This window comes from Panthera onca, chromosome X (assembly GCF_046562875.1).
Source record: "Panthera onca isolate mPanOnc1 chromosome X, mPanOnc1 haplotype 2, whole genome shotgun sequence".
Lineage (NCBI taxonomy): Eukaryota > Metazoa > Chordata > Mammalia > Carnivora > Felidae > Panthera > Panthera onca.
Genome location: NC_138357.1, coordinates 47,376,754 through 47,387,839, shown reverse-complemented (window position 1 = coordinate 47,387,839; position 11,086 = coordinate 47,376,754). Strand labels below are relative to the sequence as shown.

General features: G+C 36.2%; 1 pseudogene; it reads right to left on the bottom strand.

Moving 5' to 3' along the window:
• Positions 1-2,754: 2,754 nt before the first annotated feature.
• Positions 2,755-5,763, bottom strand: LOC145713746 (small ribosomal subunit protein uS12 pseudogene; annotated as a pseudogene).
• Between the last annotated feature and the right edge of the window lie 5,323 nt (positions 5,764-11,086).

Here is an 11,086-nt window from a genome sequence, read left to right as displayed (position 1 = left end):
AGACCAAAAATAAGGAGAATAATATAAATACATGAAAGCTACAGCAGAGTGCTTTCCCAAATCCCAAAAATAATTTGGATATAAGTATACAACCAGAGAATTTAAGAATAATAATCTATTGGCAGTGTTGATTGTTATCCAACTCTGGGACTAAAGATGGAGGTAATCACTACATGTATTTCTGAAGGATCTGTGTTTCATTCTTACAACCAAAGAGAAACAGCAGTAATTCTATGGTGGCAGGGCTGAAATGCATTTGCATTCACTCAGAAAAATCTAAGCTATGTCCAGGGAACACATTAGGAACAGTAATAAAAAATAGACATCAGAAGTCCTACAGAAAATGTAAAAGACATTTTTGGAAGAAAACTAACAAATGGATGGCATAAGTTTGACTCATGAGGTAGCAGAACTTTGGAAATATTCAAGAAGAGGGAAAGTCAAGGTAAAATCACCCAAACATATCTAAGATATGCTGGATCTCTGGCCTTTAAGGATGGATGTCTGCAAGGGAAGATAATCATACTGATGCACCAGACTATATAACACACTTGTGGATAAATGCAGGACTATAGTGAGAAAGCCTAATAGGTAATCAGAAGAAGCCTGGTACAGAGACAGTAGGCATGACTTTGTTGCAAAGGACTATGTGTTCAGCATGATTAATTCCAGTACTCATGAGGCCACTGATTACAAATAGATGGCCAAGCAACTGATGGGATAGAGATGTATTAGCAAATACCTTCTTGGACAGGAGATTCAGAGACTGGAAGGTTCTCCTCAAAAATATTCTCATATAAGACCCCACATTCCAGAACTTAAGCACAGCTCCAGGAAATTAGAATAAAGTGATCTAAGAGAACTCTGTATCCATCTGACCCAATGTGGGCAATATGATCAGATTGACAATCCATGGATACTCAAGATGAAAATAAGATCTGCTTAAAAATAAAATAAAGGGAAAGGGTAACATCTCTTTTGGAGACCATGAAAGAAAACCTTCTCCCTATAACTTTGAATTAAAATGAATTTCTGAAAGACAAACAATTAAAAACTATGCTATATATATATATATACATATGGCCAGTCGTTTAAAATTTTAAGGTCAGATTTCCTAACTTGAGAGCAAAAATTATAGTAGTTTGATTAGGTAAATGTTGGAATAATGAAGGAACAAAAACTTGTATCCTTATGATAATTATTATCTCTTAATTTTATTGTATTATTCATTTGACATTCAAAATTTGTTCTTTCTAACATTAACATAGTATTAGCCACATTTATTGTTTAAAAGAAGGCAAGAATACTGTCAACTAGAAAATGAATCTAAATTTTTTTAATGTTTATTTATTTTTGAGAGAGAGACAGAGAGAGAGCATGAGCAGGGGAGAGGCAGAGAGAGGGAGACACAGAATCTGAAACAAGCTCCAGACTGTGAGCTGTCAGCACAGAGCCCGATGTGGGGCTTGAACTCATGAACCGTGAGATCATGACCTGAGCTGAAGTCGGATGCTTAACTAACTGAGCCACCCAGGTGCCCTGAAAATGAATCTAAAGGTTATTTATGTTTGCATTTTACAGTAGCAACAGAAACAGCTGATCTGGAATATTACTTCTGAGTGTTGTTACTACACTGAAGAGTGGTGGCATGCATTAGGAAATGGAAATTTCTGTTTTTCCCTGTTAACCTTTTGTATCCTGAACCCTTTCACTTCACTTGTGAAAAGATAATGATTCAGCTTCCAAGAGATATTGTAGTGATTTACAAGTACCCGTGGAACCTCAGTATCAACTCACTAACCAATGGTAGGGATCCATTTATAACATGAATCAGTTAGATGATAGGCACTGGATTGAGGAATAAGAACCCCACCTCCTAACTAACTCTTAGAATTTGAGTATTGATTGCTTGGATATGCAGGTACATGTACTTATGGACTTTACCATTTGCCAGATCAAAGTTTGTGAAGTATGGCCTGTGAGCCAAATTCAGCCCACCCTCTGTTTTTATAAATAAAGTTTTATTGGAACACACCCACAATACTTTGGCACTGCAACGGGAGAGTTGAGTAGTTGAGACAGAAATTACATAGCCCAAAAAGGCCAAAATCTTTACTCTATGGCCTTTTACTAAAAAAAAAAAAAAAAAAAAAAAAAAAAAAAAAAAAAAAAAAATTGCCACTCCCTGGGCTAGATGGTCAAAGCAGATATATAACAACCACTATAAATCTTTCAGCAGATCCACTCCTTGGTCTGTCTGCCAAATACTTTTTTTAAAGTTTATTTTATTTATTATTTATTTTTGAGAGAGAGAGAGAGAGTGAGCACACTCTTGTGGGGAAGGGGCAGAGAGAGAGTGGGAAAGAGAATCACAAGTAGGCTCTGCATGCTGTCAGAGCAGAGCCCAACTCGGGGCTGGAACCCATGAACAATGAGATCATGACTTGAGCTGAAATTGAGAATTGGAGGCTTACCCAACTGAGCCACCCAGGTGCCCCCAGCTTGCAAAATTCTATATCAGGTCTGTTCTTTTTGCCCATCCTCTATTTTTCTGGAATTGTTTACACAAACCTTTGTCCTCAGTGAATTAGAGTCTTCCTATGGACAATAGGTTTAAGAGATTCATACAACCCTTATTTCTTTCTAAAGAATATTTTATTTATTTATTTATTTATTTATTTATTTGTTTATTTATTATTTAATTATTTGTTGGCATATGAAAATTTATTATTGTCATGTTTTCACCATCAAAACTTATGATCTTGGTCTTTATTTCTTGTCTTTGCATAAGGCCAAAAGACATTAGCTACTTTGATAACCTTAAAGCAAACTCCAGGAATGTCATTGACAGCATGACCTTTGAGACAAAATCCAGCAACCAGAACTTCATCATTTTCCTCAATAAAATTCAAACAACCGTCATTGTGTACAAAGGCTGTGATTTTTTTTTTTTTTTTTTTTTTTTTTGCCATTCTTGATTAGCTGGACCCTGACACACTTCCTAATGGCAGAATTTGTCTGTTTTCTTTCAACCCCTACTTTTTCCAGCACAATTCTTTTGCATGAGAAGCACTTCCAAAAGGGTTGGCCTTCAGGGCTGTGCCCAAATGTGCTTTCTTGTATTGTTTATCATGCTACTTCTGATCTCCTTGGTAGCTACCGAGCTTTCTGGCACTTGCTCATCCTGTTGGCACCACAGGCCTGAGCAAAAGAGCTCTAAAAATATTTTGAAAGTAAACAAACAAAAATATATAGTATCAAACGTGGATGAGAAGCAATTGAATGTGGCCATTCTGTCATTGTGTCAAGCACAATCTAATTCACAGATATGGATGACTGAGGCCTGAGCACTCTTTAATAGAATACAAATATCTAGGCAAGAGTGAAGAATAACTGCATCTTGATAAGGGTGAGGAAAAGAGGCAGGATATTTGTGGCAGAAGCTTGAAGTGGATGATGGGGATGTCCCTTAGGACTTTATAGAGATCTTGGAGCGATGGTGCTTCCGATTATACCAATACATTTGGAGAAAAACATAAGCTTGTGAAGGCTCTTAAGACTGAAAATTTATGCAAGGCTTTGCTGGACCCTGGCTCACTCCATGAAAGGGCCTCTCATACACAGTGGCCTCTCAGAAGGGGAGACACCAGCTGTGAGTTATGTTTTTAACTTCTAGGAAACAGGCTACACAGAGGGTCTATGTTTATATTATGAGTCATGGCAGGGACAGGTGGTGGGTCTGGAGTTTGACGTTTGCAAATGATGTCTCTGACTGCCAGGATTGTTCAGAAGAGTTGCTTGTTTGTAGGAGTGAGTTTGGAAAAGAAATGAAGAAATGAAAAGGCTTCTTTCTCTCAGTTACCATTTTCTAATTAAACTCTTTCCTTGAATTTGTTAAGGAAAAATGATACCAATATACAAGGGCTATTGTAGCAACTTAAATTAATCAACAAAATGTGAGCAGAACTTCAAAAGAAAAGAACTGAACACTAGATTCTACCAGCATTGGGAATAATATAAGAATGAATGAATAAATAAACGAATGAATGATGAGGGAAACTCTGGATAAGGAAAAACAAAAATTAAACCCTCCTTTTTTTCTTGAATGGAGAGTCAGAATTCAAATATTGGCTGCCTAGAATTTCCATTATCTTGACCTTAAAGTTCTCCCTTTTATTTCTGGTTTATATCTTTAAAATGTTATATGCTGTCTGAGAGATGTTTTAGCTTGTCACCATAATATCTGTCAACATTTTGTGGGTCCACTTCTCAGTCAGAAAGATTGACATCAAGGACATATTATACAGAACTGCCAAGGAAGTCAATCCAAATACATTTGCTGTATGTATTTGAATTTCGCCTTAACTGCTTTGACAAAGATTTGAATTAGAGAACAAAAGAGGAACTTTGAAAGAATGGCAACAGCAACAAAAGAGGAATACACAACATTCATCTAGGTATAAATGCACATGCACACATACACACATTCATACAAACATAGACATAAATAGCAAAACTTATTCTGGACAACCACTCCCCATACTCTACCACTGATGTGACTTTCATTTCCCAGTTCATTATTAACCTAAGAGCATTTGAAGATGAACAAAAAGGACATATTCCACAATTCTGATCAGAAAATTCAACTTCAATTTGAGTTAGAAGATAACAGCAAAGAGAAAGCTATTTCTTTCAAATTTTGTGCATCTCTCGTAGGTAGATTTATGAAGACTCAAGGAAGTATCTTACCCAACTTACCTCTACGTCTACTAAAATTTGCTTTTAAAATTTGATCTAAGTTATGAGTGTGAATGGATAGTGAAGAACATTAAGCTTCAAATAATATTTACAACTTATTTGGCTTTGCAGTTGTTCTATATTGAGATATATAACTGCATTTTTGACTTATGGGACCATCCTAGTCCAAAGAACTCCCTTCTGCAGTGTCAAGCCCCAGCAGTCCAATTCAAATTCTCAAGCAGACCAAATGTTCTCTTGAATTCCATGGCTTCACTCACATTGCTCCCTTTACATGCCGTGTTGTACATCCACAAGTACTGATTCAATGTTTTTTTATTTCTTGTTGGTGTTTATAGTAGACATGTCATGCTTGTTATTTGGGCTAAAAGGCTAGGGCTGAACACTCTAGGAACTTGAATTAGCCCCATGCCAATGTTTTGGAGAGGAAAGAGTACAGATTGCAGAAATACAGAGGCCAGAGGTGAATTCTAGGCTCTGCTGCTTACATACTGTAAATATTTATTTACATACATAAATACTGTAAATATTTATTTACATACATAAATATTGCCTCATAGGTTTACTTTAAGTATTAAAAGAGCTAGCACATGGAAAGCTTATAACACACTAGCAGGTACAGCTCACATGAGTTTTCTTAGTTCTGTAAAGAGCAGGATTCATGTCCATCTGAGTGTCATTTGTGTTTTACAAATGCTTGTTGACATTTCATAAATAATAGCCACTTGAGTGCTTAATGTGTAGTGTTCTATTATTCTTGCAAATTAATTTCTGTTAAAATAATTTCTTGTCCTTAACAGATCTTCCCAGCTGAAAACCCAGAGTGCTTGCCTAGCTTAAGTCTCAAGGATCTCCACAGCTCTCCAGGATGGTTGGGTGGGCTCCCCAATTTCATCCTGGTGATCAGTCCAGGCCAAAAGAGGGGAAGTGACTCACCAAACGTCCTGTTATCAGGATACTTCCAGTCTTTGAATCAGGCAGCTCTTCAGGCCCTCTCTCTGGCATCCTGCCTAATGTATTTATCTCTGTAGCTTCATGCTCTCATAGTCTTTCTGGGGCTAAAAGGATAGCAGAAGCACCCATATTATGGACTTTGCAATGTCTTCTTTGAGATACAGAAAAAGAAGAGGGGGAAAAAGTTCAAAGGATAGTCAATATTGCTCTCCTCTTTGAACTCAACACACAAGTCATTCTATTAGATTGAAAGATATGAAATTGTTTTTGTAGTTGAAAAATGACTGAATTTCAGCAATTTCATGTTGTTTTGTCCAATATAACAACTAGTGAGCTGTGTTTCCTACACAAAGTAAATGTCTGTTGGTTTTACTTTCTATTGTAGCCATTCCAAATGTTTTCCATCACATAGTTGTTCAATTGTGTTTATGGCAATGCCACGTCTGCTATAGAATGGAGGGAATGGGATAGGAAGTAAACTTGTGATGAGTGCCAAGGATGGGCCAGAAACTCTGTTAGGCATTTTACCCGCTTTTAGTCTGTGTTCAAAAACGTTGTACAGTGGACATCAGGATCTCTTTAATATTCACCTTTTCATTAAGTATGCTCTGTGAAGCTCAGAGAAGTTAATTAAATTTTCCAAGTTTGTAGTCAATAAGAAGCAGAGGAGTTCTAACCCAGTTGTATCTGACTTAAAGGCCCAAGCTCTCTCCACTTTGCCATATGGCCTTCCTTTTATGGTGAACTTTTAGGATGGCAGGACCAAAGTTGGTTTAAACTTGTTTGGTACAGTCCATGTGGGGCCATAGATATTGAGTTGGTTAGTAATATCTATCTTCTTCAAATAGGCATGTGTAATAGGGAGTTTGCTATATGAGTTTGGAATTTAGGAGAAATAAATTATGAGATGAAGCTAGGGAATTGGATTTCCATTGAATGACACATAATAATTTCCTATAAATGTTTCTCAAATGAATGAATGATTAGATGAATTACAGATTTTGAGAGTCACCAGTAAGTAACATTGAGTGTATATCCTTCTATATTTTTCTATCCATATCCATTATTCAAAGTATTTGAGATTATACTATATAAACTATTTCATCATTTCTTTAGAAATAACTTTTATTGATTTTTAACAGGTATAAATTTCTAGGATTTAAAACTCATCTGGTAAAGAAATTTCTGTTTTTATATAACTAATCTTAGTATGCATTTGAGCCCCATTCTGCCTACTGCAAAAAACCTAATCTTGCTAATTGAAGGTAAACTCAGCTATATTAGGGTTTTCTTAATCTATTCAGTGTGGGGTGAATCAATTGAGGCTGAAATTTGAGTCCCAGACATAAGGGACTTACATTACATCACTGAATCATGAATGGGGGTGGTTAAATAAAAATAATTTGTCTGACAGCAATTAGGTGTGGAAGAACAAGTAACCACCCTTAAATGAGGAGGGTAAAAAAATATATCCAGTATCCATCCTTATCCACTTGACAAAAGGGGACCTTGGGGAAGATAATACCTGCCTGCTGATTTGTATATGGGAGTTACTATTGTAGACAAATTTTTACAGCAACTTCATTCTTACCTTCTCTAAGGGGTAATACCTATATTTTCTTTGTGAGGGAAAAGGATTTGCTAGGGGTAGTAAATGTGGCAAGATGAAATATTATCTGGTATATTTCCTGCCCTCTCACATATATTTTTACCTTGTGATATTTCCCTCTTCCTGTTTGGATACCTGAGAAACTATAGCTTCACAGGAATTCTTGGTGTCGCCCTAATGTGGGTATGGTATAATAGAAATGGCTTTCTTTCATATGAAGGTCAGAGAATGTCCAAGGTAGCTCCACTGAGTTTCCCATATCTTTCAGAGGTGTGGAACATAGTCCAGTTTTTCTGTGTTCCCAGCAGGCTCAAAAGTTAGCTGAGCAAGAGTGCCTATGGTGCTGAGCCAGTCTCATGGTCAAGTTGAGAGGCTGCAGCATGGCAAAATGAACCATATCTTTGCGGTTTAGACAGGAATTAATTAAAATATCTTAGGGATGTCACCAAGAGTAGTAAAGATCAAAACACTACATAAGCTCTGATAATTTAGATGTCATATAATGAGAAGTGGAGACATATTGATGGGTTGGATTTATCATACATTAACAAAGAAAAATGAGAAGAACTGAATTTACACTAAATTGGAGACAATATACTTCCTACTCACAACAGACTTGGAGCTCAAAATGGAGATTAGATTTAGTTACAATATAGAAAAGTACACAAAGTGACACTTCTTATATACTGTGTACTTTATTGTGTCTTGAAAATTCACACCTGCCATATTTTCCCCTCCTTGTAAAAATTATATTTATTTATTTATTGGAGGAATTTCACAAAACATAGCAGAATTTCAGCTCTTGATCAGAGCCAGAAATGAAACTTAAATATCTCAGACAAAAGAAGGAAACAAAGGTGAGGATCATTACTCTACTCCAGACATCTGTCTGGAAGTTTTTTCAGTAAAGGAAACATTCTTAGAATCCCCATTTTCAGAACTCTTTAAGACATGTGACAGAAATAAATAATTGTAAAAAATTTAAATAATGCAGACATGAATAAGGTGAATCTGTTTATATTACCTCTTTTTTTCCAAAGATATCTTTTGATCTAAAAATCCTTTAATAATTTCTTTGTATTTATTATACTAGCATTTATGTATATATATACACACACAAAAGTTGTTCATATCTGGGGCACCTGGGTGGCTCAGTTGTTTAATTCCCCTTCAAAATAAATAAATTTAAAAAAAATGTTCATATTCTTACCCTATTTTTCTGTTGGTGTGTAAGTGCATTTTATATATTAAGATTATTGACCACTTTTATATTATACTTTACAAATATTTTCTCTCAAGATTTTTTATGGCTTTTAATTGTATTCATGATAATTTTTGTCATATAGAATGTGTTTACATTTTGCTTATGCACAAAGTTCAACATAAACAAATTTGGACCAAATAACAGTGCATCATTGCTAATTGTATAAACCTCAAAGTCAGCTAAGCAGGAGATCAGAAATCTACAAAATTGAAACCCTAGTAAGTGCAGGACTTAGTGTAAGGGGCAGGGCTCTCAGTGTCAGTTCTAGTTTTGTATCTCTGCTCTCACATTTATATGTTTGGTGATTTGGGATAAGCAACTTACCTAAGCCTCCAGAGGTTTCACCATTATTAAAGGATATTTAAAAAGTTATCACTATGATATTCCTCTATTCTAGCTTTTTAGGCTAAGGGGCATAGTTTCACATTGTATGTTGATGTCATGTTTTCTCTCCTTCTTTTTTCCCTTCTCTTTCCCCCTCCTCTTCCTCTTCCCCATCTCTTTCTGCTCTTCCTCCTTCTCCTCCTCCTCTTTTCCCCCGTCTTCATCTACCTTGGACAACATGACTAACACGTTTAAAGCAACCACTCCCTGAACCCTGAAAACACATCTAGCAGAAAGGCATATAGGGAGAATGAGAGTTAGAATCATCTTATTGCCATTTTTTATGTGCTCATCCTTAGAAAAGTTATTTACTTTCTATAAACATAAGGTTAATCATCTGAAAAATGTAAAATATTGCTGCCTTCTTTAAAGAATTTTTTTCCAAAGAGAAAATGAGTCAATCTAAAGAAGTTTTCTGGCATGTGCTTTTCTGGCTTCTGGGATGTTATCTAACCTCATATGGCTTCCTTTAATTATAGTGATGACTGTGATATAAACTAAATAGTATAGTGATTAAGCAATGCCCTTCCCACTTAGATGAGTACCAAATTATCAGTAAAAACTTGAATGAAGGTAAATTGTATCTGAACATTCTATCATTGTGTCAAGTAGTACTTAATTCACAGGGATGGATGACTGAGGCCTGAGGACTCAACAGAATACAGATTTCTATGAAAGATGAAATCATGACTTCCTCTGGTTGGGGGTGAGAAGAGGTAGGATCTTTGTGGGAGAAGCTTGAAGTGGATTATGGGGCAAAGGACATTGTAAAAGTCTGGGAGAGATGGTGCTTCAAATTGCTGTCTGTGGTAGATCATGTTTCTTAAGACAGTGGCAACAATATCTGTCATTCCACGTGCTCCTTTGGAATGTGACCTTGCGTTTAACCAGTCAAGAATACAAGTTTATTTTCCTTTTCCTTGAATCTTTCCAGAGTCCCTGTATTTATTTTTGACCAATAAAATTCAGCAGAAGTAATGCTGTAGAGTTTCCAAGTCTGTGCGCTAAAAATTCTTCAGCTTTCACCTTTATCTCTTGGAATTCTCCTTTTTCTGTAACTCAGCTGCCATGCTGTGAGGAGTAATTACAAGCAGCAACGTGGAAGGGTCGACGTGGAGAATTGAGTCTCCTTGCTGCTAGCTCCAACTGAGCTCCCAGTCAGTGGCATGCATCTGAGTCCTTAGTATGTGATACTATTTTTGACCTTTTGACCATCCCAGCACTCCAGCTGAGGCCACCTTAAACAAAAGAACCACCAAACCAAACCATAGAATCATGACAAAGAATAATAATAAAATGTTGATGTTTTAAGCGTCTGTGTTTGGAGTGACTTGTTATGGAGCAGCAGATAACCAAACACTGCCTACATTTGGATTGGTAGAATATGGGAAAGACTCTCTCTCTCTATATATATATATAATTTGTGAAAGCTCTCAAGATCTGATGAACCATGACTCCCTGACCCACCTCGTGAAAGGTCCTCTCCTATATGGGGAACTCTCAGAAAAGAGAGACACAAGTTTCAGATTATATTTAAAAATTCCAAAAGACAGAGAGTTGCTTACAGATGATACTACATAGGTAATGAGTTTGAAAGGCTAATGTCTGCATATGATGCAATGTGACTGTATTCTTTTTTTGAAGACTGGTAAGAATGGTCCCATGGTTTTGAAATATAAAGAAAGGAATGAAATGTCCTCTTTCTCTCTGATTATTTCATATCTTGGAATGACTTCTTTCACTTTGGAAGTAAGAATTTGATCAACATCCAGGGGGTGCTGCAGTATTCCATAATCACCAACGGACTTTTAGTATCAAATACAATGAAAATGGCTATATATGAGCTACTGCTACAATTCAATTTGTTACAGAGCAGAAGCAAGGGAGAAGAGAAGGAAAGAAACCTTAGAATAAGAAAAAACATACCATATTTTAAGAGAAAGAAAGGGTTCTGAATATTGGCTGTTTGGACACCTTGCTGTCATGATCACCTCTCTAGAATGGGATGTACAGTTGTTCCAGACAGTCACAATAACATTCATTAGCATTTAGTACATCCATTTCCCTATTAGCAAAAGTGGGAACCCAGTTCAGTTATTATAATAACATAAAATTGA